The following is a 20,860-nucleotide window of genomic DNA, read 5'->3' as shown; positions in this document are numbered from 1 at the left end:
TCAGAGCTACCTGAGAATGGAATCATCAACAGGTAAAGAGCAAAGGAACAGACTGTTCAGGTTTTCTATATGCACACAACAAAACTGTGGAGAACAAGGCGGTGGGTCTTGACCACACCCTACTTTGTGGGAGTGAGCTCATTCCCATCGGGGGCTTCAGGGGTGAGGAGCAAGCTCTGGTTTATTCATGCAAAGGAAATTATTCAATGTCTAGAGTACTGGATGATTCTTTTCATACATTATTGGACAAACAGGATTCAATCAGCTCCCAGGCTTGGTAGGACTTAAATCTTGGTGTATCCTGGTTTTACATTGGTTTGGTGTTGGTTTCTCACACAGCAACTCTAACATATATAGAAAAACCACTGCCTGCTCTTGGAAAATAAACTCCTTCCTCACCCAATACAAGCACTGGCCATCCAGACAGAGTGTCTCACAGATACTCCTGATGCCAGCTTGGTAGGCACCCTCCCAGGGCTACCTGCTGCACCAATGATAAGGGCTCATTCAAGCTATGCAGCATTCCTGCTGAAATAATATTTCCTGAGAGTGAGCTTAGCCACTGGGGCTGCAATGCTCTTTGCACTACCACCAGGCATTCAAAAATTGCGGGGAGGAATTATAAGGCTGAGGAATTCTTGGGATGTGTGAGAGGGTGGGCCAATCCTGTACTGGATCTGCGAGGGTTAAATCTGGTAAATGGCTGAGAAGGCCCCACCCCTACAGCCCTGCTGGGCATGCTCCAGCTGGAGGCCAGATATAAAGGCCTGTGGAGCCACTCAGTTGGGGCTGTGTTGCTATAGATGCTGAGGAGGAACTGCAGACAGACCAAGATGAGGAGGCCAGTCAGCAGAGAACAGCAGGAGAGCTCCCAGTCCAGAGGGAAGAGCCAAGGAGGACTGCACTGGAGAGACTGGTAGGAAGTGGCCCAGGGTGGGGAGTTGTACTCTGGAAGACTGGTGTGTTTCAGTGGGATTCCCTGTCAAGCTAGTGCTGGTCCACTCCACTGCTGACAGAGCCCTGGGCTGGGGCTTGGGTCCCTCTACTCCCTCCCTATCAACCCCATATGGAGATCTACACCCTGTTGCTATTGAGTCTGGCTGTTAGTCCACACTGCCCTTCAGGAGAAAGGCATTGTTTTGGACTTTGGCTGTTGGCTGTTGGACCTATGGAAGGAGGGTGCTGTTGACTCTGGCCTGTAGGCAGGACTGCCCTGCAAAGAAGGGTTGTGGTTATTGACTCTGTGACTGTGGCTGCTAGGATCCTCTGGCCTGTGGAAAAAAGGCATTGCTAATGACTCTGGCTGCTAGGCCACGCTGCCCTGTGGGAAGGGAGTGTTGTTATGGACTTTGGCTGCTAGGCCACACTGCCCTGTGTGAAGAGGGCAGGGCTCTTGACTCTGGGCATTGCACCAAACTGATCTATGGAAGGATGGCATTGTTATTGACTATGGCCACTTGGCCTCACTGTCCTTCGTAAAGAGGGTGTTGCTAGTGACTTTGGCTGCTAGGCCATACTACACTCCAGGAAGAAGACACTGTTGTTGACTTGGGGCATTGGGCCACACTGTCCTATGCAAGGAGGGCATTGTTATTGACCCTAGCTGCTAGGCTTAACTGCCCTGTGGAAGGAGGACATTGTTAGTGACTGAAGCTGCAGATCCTATGGCTTGGGACAAGTTACGGATATAGCTGGAATGGGAGGCACAGCATACCCCCCTTTGCCCAAACTAGTACACACGTGGGGTTGAACACCCCCTGAAAAGCTTCAGGGGCCTGGCACCCACCCACAAAAGGGTTGTATGCATTCTTGAACTCCTAGTTTGCTGGCCATGGACATTACTGGATTGTACCTCCTTTAACTGGGACTTCCTGGTCCGGATGTTCCTGGACCACTGAGCCCAGGAAGAGGGAGGTCTGGCGGCAGGGCAGGAGCACCATAAAGGGCACTGGTGACTCAGTCGGGAGCATAGTGTGTGTGGGAGAGGTGGTGGACAGGTGGTATGGGAGGGAGATCAGACCCCAGTGGAGCTCTCTGGTCCCAGCATCCAGGGAATTCTAGCGTGGCCATGACCGTGGACCTCCAGTCCCGCTAGGGAGCTCTGATCCCAGCAGCAGCCAGGAAGTTCTGGTCCAATCCAGTGTGTGTTGCGGAGCTCCAGCCACGATCTGACTCCAGCAGCTGGGGATCTCCAACCCCAGTGGTAGCCCGGGAGCTCTGGCTTGGGCCATGGAACTCTATCCCTGTCCTCTGCCCTGGCCGCAGAGCCATGGCTCCAGTCGTGGAGCCAGGTGGCCATGGAGCTCTGTCCTGGTTGCACAGCTCTGGGCCGTGGCACTCTGGCCCAGGCAGCAGCAAGGCTGGAAAGAGACCTTAGGGGCTGGGGCAGCAGCAGGGGTACACTGGAGCCCTAGCCCAGAGTAGCACAGCCAGAAGGGGAGGGACTTTCCCTGGTCTGGCAAATCCTCTTGTTCAGGACCAGTGAGGTCCAACCTGTATGGCTGTTCTTTAGTGACACTTGTGAATTAAATCTCTGTCCTTTCCAAATGATGTCAGGGCACCTACATATTAGGGACAACAGTGTGTAATCAAAGAAAAAAGGAGATTTCCCCATTAAGTGGATTTGAGTGAGACTGTTAACCTGACCTAAATCTCCGTGTACACCACATTATGTCAATGTAAGGACTTCATCCATCAATATAGCTACTGCCTCTCAGAGTATGTCCACACTGCTATTGTGTTCTTTTGACAGAAAGTCGAAAACAGGGGGGTTTGTCCTACAATGGTAAAGCTTTTCCGGAAAAAGGTGTGTGTGGACATGGAAGAGGGTGTGTAAGGAGGCAGTTCCCCTAAAGACCCCTTGGTGGGTGATACCAGAGCACCCTAGCCCCACCACAGGAAGCAGAAGGGCGGGGCTGGAAATATAAGAGAGGGAGCTCCCAGATTAGTTGGAGCCCAGCAGGCCAAGCAGAGAGGAAGTTTGGTCAATGGTCCAGAGGCAACGGAGAGCCTTACCCCACCAACCCCAGTGGGATGACTGGGTTGGCCACTAGGCCACTACCATGACCAGGGGACTGTTCCCGGCCACCACAACCCTTGCAGGAGTCCTGGAACTACAAGAGGCTGCAGAGACCTCTGTTAAGGCCTATCTGGGTCCCCCAGGACTGAGACTGGTCCCAGAGGAGTGGGCTGGACCCCCTGGATCTCTACCTGAGCCACCTCCAGAACCTATGGACATCCTGCCAGCTCCTTTGGCCCCTACAGAACTTTCCAGCCAGACATGGAGCCAGGGAACCATGAAATAGCCCAGGGGAGCTGACCTAGTGCCGCCTGAGGACAAGGAGTTCAGCTGGGCTGCAGGTTGCAGTCCAGATCCCCACTAGCCCACTGATTAGACCAGCATGTTGGTGCCAAGAGTCCTGCCGACTTGGTGGCAGCCAGAGCTGCTGCTTTTAGGGCCTTGGGCTGGGACACAGTGGAGTGTGTGGGCCTGCCCCCCCCGCCACTCGTTTCCCTCAGGTGGCAGGTTCCCCCTAAAAGGAGACACCAACTGTGCCTATCAGCTCTCCACCAGCAAGGAGACCTCCCCCCGGCTCAGCCTATAGAAAGGCCTGCGCTCGGGAACCATTTGGGTTACTTGACTGTTTGTCTGCCTGCCCTGATCCCAGGGCTGTGCTCAAAGACTTTTGTTTGTTTGTTCACTGCTGCAACGGGGCTGTGGGACTAGTTGAAACGAGGCAGCCAGGCCGCCCATGGCCTGAGACGATTACAGGGTGTTTTTTTGAAAGAAGAGGCCTCCAGGAAAAAGCACAAGTGCCCTAGTGGCCACTCCGTCCACAGTAATCACAACTGAAATGCAAGATAGCATCCAATCAATGCGGACGCTCTCTTTCAAAAAAACACATCGCTTTTTCCTTGGGTTTTTGCTATGTAGATGCTCTCTTTCCAAAAAAGTTTTTCCAAAAGATCTCTTCTGGAGAAGCTTCTTCCGAAGGAAGCTTGCAGTCTAGATGTAGCCTGAGGGAGGTGGCATACCTACCAATGGGAGAAGTGCTCCCATCAGAGTAGCTAGTGTCTTCATTAAGTGAAATAGCAGTGCACTGCAGTGCTAAGTCCTGAAGTCTTTATTCAGTTTTCACTAAACCTTTAAGCAAATTCCACAGAAGTCACATCAAACCAGCTGAATAGGATTTTGTTCGTTTTCATTAAAAATGGGCTTGAAAAGAGGAATGAGCTTCATCTCTCATCATTAATTAATCAGTCATGATTTAGAAAAAGGGGGAGGGGACTAAATGGCATTTAGAAAAATTATTCATCCTTTTAATTTCACTAGCCTGCCACCTTGTTAATAAAATATTGTCTCTCTCCCCCCCACACCCTGCCATAGCATCAAGTGTGGCCGACATGAGACTCAATTCCATGGAACATAACAGAATTAACTATTGTCACTTCAGCCCTGTTCAGCTGGTTGAATTGTATGGTCCCTTTTCTGTTCAAGCAATTAATCTTTCTGAAACTTTTCATTTTCAATTCAATCAGCAGGGGTGGAAACAAAGGCACAGAATGCTTTTAACCCTTCCCAGAATGGAGACAGCTGTCACACCTGTCAGCTGGCAAGGAACTAAAAACACAAGCACTCAGAAGAGATTTCAGGCTTAGGGAGATCTTTCCATTTGGAGAACAGGTCCCACAAACCCTCTGACTGGAGACTACAAACTCTTACCATCATGTACCAGACTACTCCCATTTGGAATAGGGTTCAATGCATTTGTTTTTCATAGAGTCCAAGACTAGAAGGAGCCACTTGTGATAATCTAATTTGACTTCTTATATGACAGTCCATAGAACTTCCCCACCATAATTACTAGAGCAGATATTTCAGATATTTCCATTTTTTTTATTCAAAAACTGCTTTTGATGGAGCCTCCACCATGGTGCTTGGTAAATTGTTCCAACAATTAATTACTCACTGTTTTAGAAAGGTACACTTGATTTGCTGTCCGAACTTGTTTAGCTTCAACTTGCAGCCATTTCACATTTCTCTGCTAGATTTTCTGTGTTACTTGTATGGGGATGAGGCTGCTGCTTCTTTCTGATCTGTGATGGTGCCGTATTCCTGTAGCAATGCAACCTTGTCGATATTCCATCTCATACCCACGTCCTTGGGCAATCTTTTCCTCAAGCAACCTGATATTGAACGTAATAGGAGTTATTGAATGGGTAAGTATGGAGTAAATACTGAGTAAGGACCTAAGAATGTGGCACCATGGTTTTGGTAGGAGATTTTGCCTATTGAACCAAGGAGAGGGAGGAAGGAATGGCTGTCACTGGATTTACCTCCTGCCTCTGTGGTAAACTCGGTGACCTTCTGCAAGACAATTTAGGCTGATCTAACAGAGGCTTCTTTGATATCAACTGGAGTTTGGGGAGCTGAGCACTTTGGAAAAAAATCAAGCCTGTGATCACTTTGTGCCTTGGTTTTTCACATCCCATATTATTAAGGAAATAATACTTCCCTACCTCACAGGGGTCTTGAGAGCATACCTTCTTTAATGTTTATGGGAGCATGGACTCCACACAAGTAAGGATCATATGAAGACCAAAATAGCAATTCTTCTAAGGGGACCAAATCTTATGAGTTCTGGGATGCAGAAAGCTGGCTGAAGGCAGAGGCCTTTATGTTCATGACAAGTTTTGGGGGCAGAAGGGGACACATGCTTCCACCTGGGGATACCATGCAATCAAGAAGATTTGACTCCAAATCCATCTGTACACTCTTTGCTAGATAACAATATAAAAACGGGTCACGTATCCTCGTCAATTCACATAGTTGTTAAGATGCAGAAGGCAAATTTACTTTAAAAATCTGGAATTTTGCTGTTCTGAAGTGGAAATGTTTCTCTTAACTCTGATTGGGCTGTTTTGATGGCTGTGTGCTTTAATATATGTTTGGAGCACAGTAACTCAAAAGCTTAAAACCAAGTTCCACTGCTTTCTCTCTTTTGGGTTGTTCCCCTTCACACAAGTAGATGCCTCAAACCAATGAAGTGCCAATAAGGGGAAGGGCCAAACAGAAACCCAAGGGAAGAAGGTGGCAAAATCTTGCAGAGAAAGGTAACATTGATCCAGATATTTCCCTAATCTAGTGTCAAACAACATGCATCTGTCTCTCTTGGAGCAATAGTGTAGAGATACTCCTTTGCACCAAGTTTTTGTTGGACGTGAACATAAGATTCTGTTTTTTAATCCTTCTAGTAGACACGCTACAAGTGGTGTTTGGAAGTAGCATACAAAATCAGCATGACTACTGATGTTGTTCTCTTGTGTATAGTGGTCTGGTAAGTATGACGCCAGAACTTAATGACATCTATCTTATGAAAACTTTGAAATCTAAATAAGAAAGCTGTCTAGTCAATAACTATTTTAAAATAATTAATTGCACTTGTTCAAACAGTGTCATAGTGTAGGCAGTTTATGGAAAATAAAGAAACGTGAACCATGAGGACTATTTAGAGGAAAAGGGATACTTCCAGTCACCAGTTATTTAGGATTTTCTATTTCAGTTGTTAGATGTATAGCATAATAGATATATCTTAAGGTCAACAAACATTCAGGGCGCAATTACTTCTCTCCTGACATAGAGCTGTGCTCCAGGGATGATCTATTTCACTCCCCAAAGAGGGAGGCTGGCAGGTGCTAAAGGAAGCATGCCGGACAACTAGTCTTATTAACAGTGTTTCTTCCATCAAAAGCCTGCTGATAGAAGGCAGGCAGGGCTATTGTCTGCTTTGCTGGACACATCCACCCTAGAACTGTTAGAAGATTAGGCCCTTAGTCCCACCAACTCCCTAGGCCAGTCACTTGTTTCTTCCTTACGTGGCTTCTCATCCCCCTGACTAATGTGGTGATCATTAAAGTCTAATGATGGACAAGGCAATGGAATGAGAACTGTTACTTGTTGGAGCCTTAGCTATGCAACTTTAATATTTTGTTAATTTTGGTCTTTAATATTTTATTATAGAGAAACATGTTCACTGGGAACGGTAACGGTTCATATAATCTTTTGCTGGTGTTACAATATTGCCAAGAGACCCCCACCCAAGGTCAGGGCCCCATTGGATGAGGCATTATATGCACATAATGATACAGTCCCTCACCAGAACAGCTGCAAATAAAGAGCCTGGTCCAAAGCACATTGAAGTCAAGGTAAGGATTCTCATTGATTTGAATAGAATTTGGATTGGGCCCTAAAGCCAGGAAGAAAGACACGGCGTCTTTTTATAACCAGAACTTGGTCTAATTTTTCAACTCTCTATAAATGATGGTACAAAGCATGAAGCTGGTGTTTTGCTGCTGTTTAACTTTCTCTCGGCTGAGAGCAATGCTTCATTTCATTCCCGTCAGGCATTACGATTTGCCAAGGCTACAGCTAATTATACAAGATTTATCTATATGAAAACATGGGGATTAAGCAAGCAGGAAAAATAGCTAAATATTTAGTGGCTTGTTTAATAAAAAGGTAATGAAAACAAGGTTTGTAAAAAACAAATAATTTCTGAAACATATCTAAGAGGGGTAGTGCAGAAAGAAATTGTTAACATTCTATTTACTGTTTTATCCTACTCTTTCAGGAACTGCTAACAACAACAACACTGTAATGTACTAGTAAATTCATGTTGTACTGATAGTTTTAGAACCATCACCAATTTGCCTTTGGCATACATTGCTTTTGTTGGTCATGTCACTTTCACTAAGCTTGCTTGAATTTCTTTGCTAATCCATTGTATACCAGCTATTTATTTCGGGTGAAGTTGCCTCATCCAGAGAGCTTGGTCAAGATTCTATGTTCCACTTAAGCTCTGAGGTAAACAGAAAGGAAGCAAAAGCTACAACGCCTGCCTTCATAGTCATTAGTAACTAAACTCCTTTGAATTTTATGGGAGTAGCATCAGGACCAAAATAGGGCTAGAGTTACACAAAGGATGATGATGTATAAAGGTTTTTTAATCTGATACTATGTAAATTGACCGACTAGGTCCACTTGCTTGAAGTCAGCGGTGGACCATGAAAATGCTGTATGCGGTCTAATCCCTAGAGGGAGACACAGAGCTACACTGGGTTACCATGCATTACAAAGGGCCTCTCTGGAAGGGTGCATTTCACCCGTATAGCATATTACCTGTGAAGTAGGTAACAAGTTTTTACAGACACTGGACAAAGACTTAACAGGTGTCAAGTGTCCCACTTGTTTCAATGGGACATAAGGGGCTCTCCCCCCCCCCACTGGACTTTTACTACACCTCATAGGATCAGACATGACTTCCAAAATATTTTCTTTAGTCCCAAAATTTCACCTTCTTTCATCTGTATTTTATGAAGAAGAGTCTTCAGTCTATTTTTCTAACACAAAGCTTCAATTTCCTAAATTCTCAGTCTTAGCATTTATTTCCTTTTTTCACTCACTTTGTGCTATTTATGTGTTATCGTACATTGACACTAATCTTCCAAACATGCAAAGAATCTATCACTTTCATTGCTAACTCATTTGCATAAGTGAGCTTTGTAATAAATCAGCATTAAAAACAGCTTCATTTTTCAGGTTAAAAATGTTCATCAGAATTTAATGTAGCATCAGTGTCTATGTAACCATCACTGCACAGATTTGAACCTAGGACTTCTAGAGCTTAGTGTAGAAGCTTCTGATGCCTGCTATGCTTGTGCTATAGCTTGTGCTATAAATCCAGCTGGCACTTAGCTTAGGCTGTAGAGCTCCCTTGTTCTTATCTCTGGCTGTAAATGGTCTAAGTGCCGCTACGTGGGACAGTGAACCATACTGGGGCTACATCTAGACTGCAGGCTTCTTTCAGAAGTTTTTCCAGAAGAGATCTTCTGAAAAAACTTTGAAAGAGCATCCACGCGGCCAAAGCGCATCGAAAAAGCGATCTGCTTTTTTGGAAGATAGCATCCATACTGAATGGATGCTCTCTCACATTTAAGCTGTGATTACTATGGGCGGAGTGGCCACCAGGGCACCTGTGCTTTTTCCTCTTCATTCGAAAACTCCCTCTTCCCCGTCCCCACACCTTTTTCTGAAAGAGCTCTTTGGGGAAAAAGGCTTCTTCCTTGTAGAAAGAGGTTTACCAGTGTCGGAAAAACCCCTCTTTTCTTTCAATTTTTTTAAGACCTCAATTGCAGTGTGGATGTAAGTGAAGTTTTTTTGGAAAAATAGCTGATTTTTCCGAAAAAAGCTCTGTAGTGTAGACATAGCCACGTGGATTATGCCTAGTGGGTTCTGCCATGATTCAGCCACCTCCTGCAAAGTGCTGAGTGACTTCTACACCTACTGAAGTTAAAGGCACCTTTCAGCAAATGCACACCATGAATGAAAATTGAAGGGAGAAACTGCTATAAAATTGAGCATGAAAGTATACATTAATAATAAAATGGAGAACATTTATGATTTTTCCTCTTTATTCATCAATATTTATCATTTCAATGAACACTTTTGTCAAATTTCCCCCCCCCCCCCCCCAAAGTGAGAACTTCAGTAGGCAAACTGGTGGAAGAAAGAACAATGCCTAAATATACAGGGCCACTGTACTCGCTTTGACTAGTTCAGTGTCCACTTATTTCTCTCATGCCAGGCCAGCTTTGTTGCACATTTTAGGGGAGGATGTTTTCATGGCCCTTTCCTGTCTTTGCCCCTCTCCTTTTTTGTGTTTCTGCCACAGCTTTAATGTGATCAGCACCTATGAAGTTACACAAGGGATATGTATCAAAGTCTTTTAATTTATTTAACATACCCAGAGCCAGGACTAATCTGGTCTTTCATGCTAACAACATGCTCTGCTTCTGGGTCAGGCATGGTCAATTCTGGCATTATACCATGGGCTTTTCAGTCCTTTATTTCCCTGTTAGATCAGATATGGCAGGTATGTTTTTCTTCAGCAGCTCTTTCCCCTCATCCTCGCTTAGCTCAAAACCCTCTGAACTAAGCACCGTGTCATCTGTACATCTGCAATAGGGAAGTCTGCCTCTACTGATTTATCATTGCTGCTAGTGTAACTGTCAACACAAAACCTTTTTCACTAGGACTATGTCTATACGACGAGTTTTCTCGGCAAAAAATATGCTAATGAGGGACTCATTTGCATGAGTTGCAATCTCATTTACATATTTTCTGCAGATCCATTTTTGCGCTGAGGTTTTTGCGCTAAAACAAGCTGTGTCCATTTTCTTTTTGCGCAAAACCCCCTTTTTTCTGCAAAATCCTTATGTATTCCAATCTTGTGGAAAAAGAGGTTTTTGCAAAAACACGGATCCCTAGAAAATATGCAAATGAGATTGTGACTGATGCAAATGAGTCCCTTGTTAGTATATTTTTTGCCAAGAAACTCGTAGTGTAAACCGCTTATAGTATGATATGGTGTTCTCCCACCTTGGTTATTTTTTCAACTTGGTATTGTCATGTTTTCTGCATAATTTGTACCATTCCATTTCCACGGAGCTTCCCATATGTACAAATGGTCTTTATGGTTTGTGTACTGGAGAAGCACCCTCTGTCTCATTGCTCTCAAGTGCCTTTTCAGAATATGCAACCATAAGGCACTATGGTCCGCAGATTTGGTATGCTGGTGCACTAGTTTCTAGGGTTGTCACTATGGTTTACAGCAGAGGAGGATGTTCTGGGGGCAAGCTCCTGTGGGGAGCTGAATGCTTCCTGGGGAAATGATGATTTCCCAGGAAATCAAAGATTCAGACTCGAGAATTGCCTTAGGGATTGAAAGGGCAGGCAAGGTAAACCTTATCAGAAAATAAGCTGACGAGCATAATTTATTAATAATTTAATTCCAAGTGCTATGGTGACAGCTTTATTGCTTGAAGGCATCCCTTTGGTGCCTATGAACCTAAGGCTACATCCCCTGCCCAACCCCCACATCAGCAGATTAGCTTCCTGCCTGACTTCTCCACTAGCTTACGCCATTTTCCTTGCTGCATTAAACGGAACTTTGACTACATGGAAGTGCCAGGTCAAAAAGCAAGCCCAGATAGGAGTACAAACATGGGCAGTTTCTTTGCCTTTAATGGCCTTTGTTGAAAGGACGCTAGTAACAAGGAGAAGTGAAGGAGAGGAGGATGATCATTGGTATAGTGATGTTCATTGCCTAGTTTCATTTTTAATTTTAATCATTTCAATTGCAATATCTGACAAAAGTGGATTAGAATTTAGGCAGGGCCTTTCTAGGGAACTAAGGGATTTAAGGGTACAAGACCCATTGGAAGCCAGTGAGATCCGTGTCCCCAAAAATCGCACCGAACCCCACTGAATTTCAACCAGATACGGGCACCTAACTCCTGGTGGCTCCTTTGAAAATCTCAGCCTTATTGCATGGTGGAATACCCATCTTATGGTGCTTGGCAGGAAAGGGTTTACACTGAATTGTATGGCTGCAAAGTCACTGCCAACAAGATTAGACATTCCTAGAGACTTCCCATACCACCTGTCCTCTGGGAGCTCCAGAGGAATTCAGTGCTGTCCTGTAGAATCCATCCTGCAGGGCTGGAAACACCAGATGGGTCTTTAAGGCTTCAGGACTCTGATATACATTGTGAATCTTTTCTCTTTATAAAGGTACTTTCACAATGAATTCAGTTACTAAAAGATGTCACCTGAAATGCACTCTTTTCTGACAATGTATTTCATCACTTAATAATTTATCAAAGCCCACAGTGTAACTACTTATGGCATAAGCATCTCTATAGCCTATCTACACTCTCCCACCAACATAATTAAACCAACAAAAACAAGCAGCTGGGGCTATGTTGGCAGGAGAAGTGCTCTTACATCAGCATAACATGTGTCGCTCAGGAGGGTGGTTTTTCCCTGAGCCACAGAAGTTATACTTACAAAAGTGGCAGTGTAATCAGAGCCTTAGTCTCTCTGTGCCTCAGTTCCCCATTTGTGAAATGGAGACTTTAGAATTTCCATATTTCACAGCAGTGTTGTGAGGAGAAATACGTTAAAGACTGAAATACTCCTATTAGGCTCATGGTGGCTAGATAATTACATTGAGAAAGGTACATCTAGCCCCTCCTAATTCATGCAGCAGTTTTATCCTGAAATCCTGCCTATCAATCAATGCATTTCATCTGAAATTGAAGTGACATACTGTGTTGTAATCTCAGAGCTATAGAAGCTTGGGGGAAAAAATGTCTGAAAACTTCCCTTTTTCTCGTCTTTAAAGAAACAAAGCTTCCAAGCTTAGGAAGAGCTTATAATGCAAAGATAAAGCAAACGAGCACTTACATTTTGTATTCCATTTCTGTGCCCACAAAATATTTCCTTATTTAGTATGAAGGACTATAACAGTCATGGTGTATGCTAGAGTATATGGAAATTTTGACACACTGAGTTCGATAAAGCTACAAAATTAAAAAACACCCTTTTAATTTACAAAATGTACTGGGATTGATTTTCATCAGACATCAGTTTCACATTCAATGCAATTAATCCTGCTTTATACAGATTCAGTCCCACTTTATCATACCCTTTTTACTAGTTCATTCTTAATGGTTATTTGCCCTGAGTGTTTATCAGGTATACAAGGTATTATTTATTATCTGCTAATAGACTGGTTAATTTCTGCATTTAGAAAAGTAGATTTTGCTCTGATAGGTAAAGAAGCATGCTGGAGCTTCAGATGAGAGAAACAGCTTTCAGGAAAGTATTTGTCATTGTGGAAATGGTGAATTTAGGTAATAAATCCAATACACTGCTAGAGTTGATCACTTCTTCCCAGTAGTTCATTTAAAGCTCTCTTCTAAGTAAGCAACTTTAGCAATCAGAAGCAGTAATTTGGGTTAATATACAACTAGTTTCTATTTTTTTTTTTTAAATAAAGAATAGAAGCAATGTATTTCTGGCTGAAATCTCATCTCTGTAACAGAGACAATTCTAGTTCCAGGGTCTGTATGCCAGCATCTGCCTTGGGAAATCAGCTTCTGTGGATGTGAAAGTCCCCAGTACTTGATTATGTTAGTGATGGAGAAATCCCCAAAAGGTCTGGAAATATATTCAAAATATGCACCAAACTCCTAACACTTTTTATATATATATTATTTATTGGAAGGGCTGGTAGTGGCCCTGTACTTTTCATTATAAGACCCTCTTTTCAGTTTCATACAATTTTGCTAAACTTTAACCACTGAAGTGGAAATTTCTCCATGCTCAGTGCCTGATTCAGTGCAATGTTTTATTTGTGTGGAGTTTTTGATTTTTTTTTAATTTCTCACAAAATAATTCTGCAGTTTCAGAGAACAAGACTAGGGGAAAACACATTACAGTATATTGCTTATCTTAACACCCCCCCCCCCCCAAAAAAAAAACCTCTAGCAAATGCTCTCTGAAAGGCTCCAATGCACCTTTGACATTTGGCACCTTTTGTGTGGACATTAACAGGGAAGGCAAATTTGGCAAAGTTGTAAGACTTTAAAAAAAAAAAAAACCTGTTTCCACATGTTTAGTCTCAAATTTTAGCAGTTAAATTCCCTGAAGATTTCATTTGCATGAGGCATGTTGCAATCTGGGGCTGAGCAGTTTTACTTAGAACCTCTGCTCTGGGATGCTGTAGTGTAGTGTGTGCCAGGGTCTGGGATCAGGCATCTGAACTAAAAGCAGAGAGATTATCTCTCCTGTGCCCTCAATGCTCACCCTCAGCATGGTAGTGTAGTAGTAGTAGTAGACTAGATGAGGAAGCCGTCTGATTTGAATGCAAAGGGGACAAGAGCTAGAGTGGAGGCAGCATGGAATGGAGTAGAATGGGAGGGAGTAGGGCTATGTCTAGACTGCAGCACTTTTCCAGGATACCAGATGTATCCCGGAAAAGCACTGCCGTGACCTTGGAACGCATCTGCTTTTCTGATTTTTTTTAAAAAACAGACAGGTTCTTTCACCATCTCTGTAAATCTCATTTTACAAGGAATAAGCAATGTGCCAAAAGGGGAGGTTTTTCCGAAATTTGGTGCTGTGTAGACATGCCAAATTTCGAAAGCCTCTTTCGGAAGAAAAGCAGAAAAAGATAAGCAAATTGTGGCTTGCAATTTGCCTATCTTTTTCTGACTTTCCTCTGTGGTGTAGACATAGCCTAGATGGGGACAAGGAGCCAAGGTTATGGGGTAGCAGAATCTGGGACTGGAGCCAGGTGTGTGGGGGGTGGGACCAAAGAAAAAAGGAGACTTCCCAAGAAGATGGTGGGGACAGTGAATGATTAGCTGTATGCTGTTTAGTGCAAAGACCAGGGCAATCAGAGGGTCTGCAAAGGGAAAGTCACTCTCTTACTTATCATGATGGGTTACAAAGCACTGGTGTTTTAATCACGTTTTCTAGTACAGTAGAAGGAAGAAGCTGAAAAGGACAGATCAGAGGTGATTCTGTAGAAGTTTCGGACATATTGCTTAGCAGCAGAGAAGAACAAAGCTCATGAAGGATGCATTTCCTGATATAGGACCTAGCAAGTGGGAAAGAGGTCTGAGGCTTTTTGCCAATCTGAAAAGCACCTGACATGCTGCCGTATGGCTTACAGGGCAGCCAGAGCTCAAGCTCAGTGACACAATCAAAATGTGAGGCTATGTAGTAGTGCAGTTGGCATGTTAAAATTTTCAGTGCTATGCAGGACCTTTGCAACGCTTGGTAAAAATAGCACAGCTGATATGGTTACTAAGGATCATAAAAACACTGAAAAAATGGTTTTGAAGGAACACTATAAATAAAAGACTCCCATGGGTTCTTGGAAATAAAAATTGTATGGGGGGAGGGGGAAGAGAACTGAGTATGAGAGAAATTAGTGTTTGTGAGGAGAAACAAACCGACAGCCTTGTAGATGCAAGGTCGCTGTTCACAGTGATGGTACAGCCCAATAGCTACCGCCTATGTGTGACCTACACAGGCCCCATGTGACATGCTGTCTCCCTTTAATAGAGACACCCATATACCGAGGTTGATTAGCTTTCTACTGCCCTAGTTAGTGGCACTGGGAATTTTAGCTCAGATAGGACTGGCTCGCAATTTTAGATCTAGAGGTTGTTACAGGTTTGATTCCATACAAGGTCATAGTACAACAAAAGCTTCCCCCACATTCTTGCCTCCATAAGGTACCTCACTCTTGAGCAAAAGAGATGCCTTTGAATGGAGAAGATAGAAGCCATGTCAGTGTTTTCATACCAGAAACAGATGACTGGTAAGTAAAAACCACTTAATCAGAACATGTAGAAGATGTTAATGAATTAGCTGGATGACATGTGCAGTCTGAAGCATAGCTCAAAGTCAGAAGGAAATTTACTGTTCTGGATAGACCTCAAGGACTTGTATTCCAGATGTACTAAATATACGCTATTCTCATTGACTCTGATTGTGTAAGTGAACACAATAGGTTAGAATCATGAGCTCTTCATGAGAGTATCTTTTTTTGCAAAAGTGCTCATGAAGCTCTTGAACTTGTTAAAGGATCCCCTGGAGTTATGGGAGGTGCTTGAACTGACATAATTCACCTGGGTGCAGAGGACCCACATACTCTTGTGTACCTCACCAATTTGCATAGCAAGCTGCACTCAGACATGTAAAACCAGGGATATAATACACACTATCTTCAGAAAATTTCTCTTCCATCGCAGGCAAAAATACAAAGTGCTGTAACAATGGTATTGTGTATTTGCTCTTCACACAGATATAACATGAAGGAACCACATAGGAACACTGGGGGCAAGTCTTGGGTTAAAGCCAAAATAAGCTACATCAATTGTGTAGCTTAAGTTGAAAGTTTATTTTGGCTTTTGGCGCTGTCTACCCAGCAGGAAGTCTGAGGAAGAACATTCTTCCCCTGATTTCCCTTACTCCTTGTAAAATGAGGGTTACTGGAGTCAGAGTAAGAAGTCCTCCAGCTTTAATTACATTATTTTGACATTTTGTCAAAATAACCGCTTGTAGTGTAGATGCAGACAATGCTGTTTTAGAATAATGTCAGTTATTCTGAAATAACATTGCCGTATAGATGTACCTTTTGGTTTCAAATAACCCCCTGTGTATTAAATAAATACAATATGCAAGTCCTAGCTACATATACACACTACTTCCCTGGCAGGTTTCTGGGCCCTTCTGAAACAAAGACAAAATAAGATCCACTTGATGCCTCAAACTATTGAAAGGGATACTACCCAATTCTGATACTCTTCTCGCTTCAAGCGTCCACTTGCTATTTGTAGTGTATCTGCTGAGTATGATACCTGAGTCTGAAGGAAAAAAGAGCTCCTCTTTATGAATTTGAGTTATAAGAAAAAGTTATGAGACTCCCAAGTGAGCAAGTACAATAAATGAAATATTAGTAGACTGCTGTCTACCCAAGGCAGATATATTATTATGAGGATTCCAAAGGAGAAAGCTTTATAATTAATGTATTGAACTTAAACACTGGACTACTCACGGAGCAGAATTATTTTTGTTTTGCAGGATTACTACTTGATACTAAATCAAGACCTGGAATATTTTACACAGTAATGATGCTTGTTACAGTACTTCCTGTGTTGCAGTGGGATTTAATACTAATCATTTAAGGGAAAGTTAAATATGATATATTTTTGTGTTAAATATTCTGTCTGTGTTAAATCTTATCCATTTCTTGGACCTAACAGTCCGAGGATTCTGTCTTCTTCATCAGCAGTGGGCTATACTCAGCTGCATTCAGACACTGCACATATAACCCAGAGACACTGAGACCATCAAGAAAGGGAGAGTGAAGTCTGCTCTACAGCCTAAGCTAAGAACCCGTTAACTTTTAAGTTATGCAGCAGAGGTGCATGGCTTTAGCCCATAAAGCCACAGGTTCAATCTCACTGACAACAATCAGTGGTCTCAGAGCCTCTGGGTTACACAGGAAAGTTGTGGTTAACTCCTCCACAAATAGAAAAATCAATAAAGCACCAAACTGTGATTATGATGAAGTACAAAACATGTGACACATCACAGGCAACTGCCCCATTTATGCTGACAGTGGTGGCAAAAGGGGATCCACCACCTACCCCAAAGCATCCCAGACCATTGCTTTTCAAATATCATATGAAAAAAGATTATTCTACTGCTATAGACTTCCAGAGGAAGGTTCAAAATAAAGGAAAAATCTCATTTCCTATTACACTATATAGGTTTTAGATTATATTCTACAGAACTATTAAACTTAATCCCTATTGACTTTTATAAGACCTTCTGGATGGGAAAATGAAACATTCTCATTCATATAGTGCATATCTTAGACATGACACTGAATTAGTAATCACATCTCAGCCATGCAAGTCACAGGATAAATATTCTTCAAAGAAGCTGAAACTTTTCAGCAAACCTATATGATAAATAAAATGAGGTTGTTGTCTTTGACTCAGATTAACACTTTTCAAAAATAACTTTCTAAAAATAGTAATTTACTGCAATTACACATGCAAATCAGGTAACAGTGCAAGAACATAGCTAATAGTACCTAACTGTACAGTTACCCTGTTTCACATGCAATCTCAGAAATTCTGGGGAAAAAGCATACAATTGAACTTGCTTTTTGTGCATAAAATTACAAGACTAACATCTAGGTGTGTTAGAAATGTTTCCCTCAAAGATTAAGTTTAGCAGTGAAGTCTAGGATCTGACCTCTGACATAGTATTACTATGCATAAAGATACTATTTGGTCAAAATTTATTTTATAAACTTAGAATAGTAGAACACTAGAACTGGAAGGGACCTCAAGAGGTCATCGAGTCCGGTCCTCTGCCCTCACAGCAGGACCCAGTACCATCTAGACCATCCCTGATAGATGTCTATCTAACCTGCTCTTAAATATCTCCAGAGATGGAGATTCCACAACTTCCCTAGGCAACTTATTCTAGTGTTTAACCACCCTGACAGTTAGGAAGTTTATCCTAATGTCCTACCTTAAACCTCCCTTCCTGCAGTTTAAGCCCATTGCTTCTTGTCCTATCATCAGAGGCCAAGGAGAACAATTTTTCTCCCTCCTCCTTTTGACACCCTTTTAGATACCTGAAAACTGCTATCTTGTCCCCTCTTAGGCTATGTCTACACTGTAGCCTTCTTGCAGAAAATCTTATGCTAATGAAGCTTGGGGTAGAATATCGCCATGCTTCATTTGCATAATTAATGAGCAGCCATTTTTGTACAAGAGGCTTTTGCGCAAAAAAGAGCAGTATAGATGGCTCCTTTTTACACAAAAATCCCCTCTTGCGCAAGAGCCATTTCTTCCTTCATTTTTTCCTTCCTGCTCTTTTTTGCACAAGCCTCTTGCGCAAAAACAGCTGCTCATTAATTATGCAGATGAAGCACAGTGAATTTTCATGCTGAGCTTCATTTGCATAAGCTTTTCCTCAAGAAGGCTACAGTGTAGACATAGCCTCAGTCTTCTCCTTTCCAAACTAAAGAAGCCCAATTCTTTCAGTCTTCTTCCACAGGTTATGTTCTCTAGACATTTAATCATTCTTGTTGCTCTTCTTTGGACCTTCTCCAATTTCTCCATCTTTCTTGAACTGTGGTGCCCAGAACTAGACACAATACTCCAACTGAAGCCTAATCAGCACAAAATAGAACGAAAGAATGACTTCTCATGTCTTGCTCACTGTTAAAGCATCCTAGAATCATATTTGCTTTTTTGCAACAGCATCACACTGTTGACTCATATTTAGCTTGTAATCCACTATCACCCGTAGATCTCTTTCTGCAGTACTCCTTCCTAGACAGTTGCTTCTCATTCTGTATGAGTGAGACTGATTGTTCCTTCCTAAGTGGAGCACTTTGCATTTATCCTTATTAACAGGGCTCGACAAATTATGGAAAACCCTACTCACCAGACAAAAAAGGGACTTGCCACCCTTCCCCCCCCCCCCCCAAAAAGTGGTTTTTTTAATGGCATAAATTCCTAATAAGAACAGTAATTACTAATACGTTCTTAATAACTATCACCCAAGTTGTTAATAAATATCCCAGGGTATGTCTACACTACCCCGCTAGTTCGAACTAGCGGGGTAATGTATGCATACCGCACTTGCTAATGAAGCCCGGGATTTGAATTTCCCGGGCTTCATTAGCATAAGCGGGGAGCCGCCATTTTTAAATCCCCGCTGCTTCGAACCCCATGCAGCGCGGCTACACGGGGCTCGAACTAGGTAGTTCGGACTAGGATGCCTATTCCGAACTACCGGTACACCTTGTTTCACGAGGAGTAACGGTAGTTTGGAATAGGAACCTAGTCCGAACTACCTAGTTCGAGCCCCGTGTAGCCGCGCTGCATGGGGTTCGAAGCAGCGGGGATTTAAAAATGGCGGCTCCCCGCTTATGCTAATGAAGCCCGGGAAATTCAAATCCCGGGCTTCATTAGCAAGTGCGGTATGCATACATTACCCCGCTAGTTCGAACTAGCGGGGTAGTGTAGACATACCCTTATAAACTTCTACCTTTTTCCTTTGCTGCCATGTCTCCTCCTCTTGCTCCATCAGCTCCCTTGGTGCCTGCTGCCCCCCTTCCCCTCACCCTCCTCTGCTGTCCTGACTCCTGCCCTTCTCGCTGCCCTCAGCCTTCCTGCTCCCCTCCACCAGCCCTTCTCTCCCTCCTGTACCCACTCCTCCAGTAGCCCCACTCTGATCAAGTGAGCTACCCCTCCTCATCCCCTCTCCTAACACCTCCCTCTACACACCTGCCCTGCCTCTCTCCTCTGATACTGGTCCCTCCCCTGCTGGTGTCTGTCCTTCTGCTTCACCCCCAGAATCTCCTGGCACCTGCACTCTCCTGGTTCCTCCCCCTTCCCTCACTGCCCCTGCCTCCTTTTTCCCTGATACCCACCCCCCCAGCACCCTCTGCCCCCATTCCGCTCATACCCCTGTGCCCTCACACATGCCTTGCTCCATCCCCACCTTCCTCATGCCCACCCCTTCTTTCAAGCCTTCTCCCAGCACCTCCCCATCCTCCCTCTAGCCCCCAGTGCCCTTACCCTCTCTTCTCCCATCATCACCCTGTTCCCCCCTCCCACTGACACCTCCCCTCCTGCCCTTTTCCTCATTGTCTGCACTTGGCCCCCTGGGATTTGTCTCTCCTGCACCTGTCCCTTGGTGCCTTCCCCTTTCTTCTTCTTCTTCTGCTGACCTCCTCCCATCCTCTCCCCTCAGCACAAGCCCCTTCCCCATATTTTTCCCCTCCACTCCCCACAGCCCAGCCCAGCCGCTTCTCCCCCCCCCATTTGTTGTCTTTTGCACATTTGCATTTTGCAATGGTTTTTTTTGTTTGTTTTCATTTTTGTCCCAGCATTTTAGCCCTATAAATAGCAAATAGCATTTTCATTTTTTTTTCCATAAAGGCAAAGGCGCTTCAAGTGAACTCCCCCTTTCACTGCTGCTGGGTCACAGCAACCTTTTCTCTGCCCTGTCCAAGCGCCTATGGACAAGCGCCCTTCACTCCCGACCCACAGGGGAAACAGGGTGCAGGGACAACACAGAGCCAGAGGGGTGCAGAGAACAGTGGAGGGGGGGCCGGGGTGGCGCAGGGAACAGAGCTGCTGCAGCCCTATAAAATCTGCGGGGCCATGTCACGCCACCGTCCTGTTGTCTGCTGGTGCTCCGCCTCCTCGTGCCGCAGCTGCACGCAGGCAGCCTGGTGCTGAGAATTGCCGCGGTTCCCCCTCCCTGGCAGTTCTCTGCTCCTCCGCCGGCTGGCGGATTGGATGGGGCCACACCGCCCATAGTGCGGGCTTCGGCCAGCCCGTTACAACGGCCCACCGGGCCGGTCTGCCCCTGCGCTCGCCAGCTGGCAAAATCTACTCGCCA

At 44.0% G+C, this 20,860-nt stretch overlaps 1 long non-coding RNA gene across 1 annotated transcript; it reads left to right on the top strand.

Annotated features, from left to right (window-relative positions):
• Positions 1–809: 809 nt before the first annotated feature.
• On the top strand, positions 810–16,640 carry LOC142818668 (uncharacterized). The gene is made up of 3 exons (XR_012896251.1): positions 810–916; positions 15,151–15,236; positions 16,502–16,640. It is a non-coding gene; the product is annotated as an uncharacterized LOC142818668 (long non-coding RNA).
• Positions 16,641–20,860: the final 4,220 nt, after the last annotated feature.

Source organism: Pelodiscus sinensis, chromosome 17, assembly GCF_049634645.1.
Source record: "Pelodiscus sinensis isolate JC-2024 chromosome 17, ASM4963464v1, whole genome shotgun sequence".
Lineage (NCBI taxonomy): Eukaryota > Metazoa > Chordata > Testudines > Trionychidae > Pelodiscus > Pelodiscus sinensis.
The sequence above is the reverse complement of the archived record's forward strand: the minus strand, read 5'-3'. Positions and strand labels throughout refer to the sequence as shown.